This window comes from Mauremys mutica, chromosome 4 (genome assembly GCF_020497125.1).
Source record: "Mauremys mutica isolate MM-2020 ecotype Southern chromosome 4, ASM2049712v1, whole genome shotgun sequence".
Taxonomy (NCBI): domain Eukaryota; kingdom Metazoa; phylum Chordata; order Testudines; family Geoemydidae; genus Mauremys; species Mauremys mutica.
Window position 1 is genome coordinate 121,037,665 of NC_059075.1, and position 2,080 is coordinate 121,039,744.

The following is a 2,080-nucleotide window of genomic DNA, read 5'->3' on the forward strand; positions in this document are numbered from 1 at the left end:
TCTAGGCCAAAGCCGCCTACTCCTTGGGCACACTTGTTCCCCATTCACACTGCCACCCCCTTCCAGCAGCCAGCTCCTCATCCACAGCAAGCTGCGGTCCATGGGGTCTCAGTGCCCCCCCACCCGCTCCCTTTCCTGTGGATAGCTGCCAGGGAATGCTGGGAAATGTAGTTCCTTCCCTGCTCCAGGACTGGCTCTATAGGCAGGGATCTGGCCAAGGAACTACAGCTCCCAGGGCCCCTTGGGTTCTCAGCTCCCAGGCTGGATCCCTGAGGCTCTGCTCCTGCAGCGCTGCGAGAGGGGAGGAAGCGAGTGCTATGGGCCCCTTCTGAGCGTGGGACCGGCGCTATGGAGCCATTAGTGCCATGGAAAATCCGATACTGATCTCTGGGACTTTTCTCCTAACTGCTCAATTTTTCATCAGTGACAATCAAAAGGAAGGTAACAGGAGAGTAACTCTCCATTTCCTGCACAACCTGCAGAGATTGTGCAGACATCCCCAGCAAATTGCAAAGATCTGTGGCCCAGGCTCGTGTTGCAGCAGTTGTACTCAAAGCAACTATCTTGGCAATGCCCATCACAGCAGCCTTTTCATCAGCTCCAGGCTTGTGATTTGATTCTTTCCAATGCTCCTCTCCAAAGAGCCTTTTCCTTAGCAAACAATTATTTGGATTGCCAAGAGAAGTCTTTTCTGTCTCCTAGAAAGACAGAGGAAAACGTGAGCGGAGGAGACAGAACTGACACAGGCATTACTGGGAGTTGAACCCAGGATCTCCTGTTTACTAGACAGGTGCTTTAGCCATGGTGCCTGCTGCAAGATTTTGGGTGCAATTGTTCCACTTGATGATCTAAGACAACACCTTCAAATTCCAAAGTACAGATGTTCCCCATTTCCCTCAAGACTTGCAGACCTTGAAGTGTCTGGCTCTCTGTGCACAGAAAACATTAGGAACTGGGGAAACTTTTGGGATGGGGGAGCCTATACAGGAGAGATGGGCTCCACCTAAACCAAAGTGGAACCAGACTGCTGGCGCTAAACATTAAAAAGGTTGTAGAGCAGTTTTTAAACTAGGAGATGGGGGAAAGCCGACTGCTGCAGAGGAGCATGTGGATCGGACACAGACTTCTCTTAGGGGAGAGTCTGATGATAGAGAATCTCCAGGTTATAGTCAGGAGCAGAGGACGGAAGAGGATAATGTAATGGCCAGATCAGATGATAAACAGTCACATAAAAAAGAAACTGGCACATCAGAAAAGGGCAGACAAATAAACAGGGACAAGTTTTTAAAGTGTACACAAATGCTAGAAGTCTAAATAATAAGATGGGTGAACTAGAGTGCCTTGTGATAAAGGAGGATATTGATATAATAGGCATCACAGAAACCTGGTGGACTGAGAGCAATCAATGGGACACTATCATTCTGGGGTACAAAATATATCGGAAGGACAGAACAGGTCGTGCAGGGGGAGGAGTGGCACTATACGTAAAAGAAAATGTAGATTCAAATGAAGTAAAAATCTTAAGCGAATCCACATGTTCCATAGAATCTCTATGGATAGAAATGTCATCCTCTAATAAAAATATAACATTAGGGATCTATTATCGACCACCTGACCAGGACAGTAATAGTGATGATGAAATGCTAAGGGAAATTAGAGAGGCTATCAAAATTAAGAACCCAATAATAGTGGGGGATTTCAATTATCCCCATATTGACTGGGAACATTTCACTTCAGGACGAAATGCAGAGATAAAATTTCTCAATACTTTAAATGACTGCTTCATGGAGCAGCTGGTACGGGAACCCACAAGGGGAGAGGCAACTCTAGATTTAATCCTGAGTGGAGCACAGGAGCTGGTCCAAGAGGTAACTATAGCAGGACTGCTTCCAAATAGTGACCGTAATATAATAACATTTAACATCCCTGTGGTGGGAAGAACATCTCAACAGCCCAACAATTTCAAAAGGGGGAACTATACAAAAATGAGGGGGTTAGTTAAACAAAAGTTAAAAGGTACAGTGACTAAAGTGAAATCCCTGCAAGCTGCATGGGCGCTTTTTAAAGACACCATAATAGA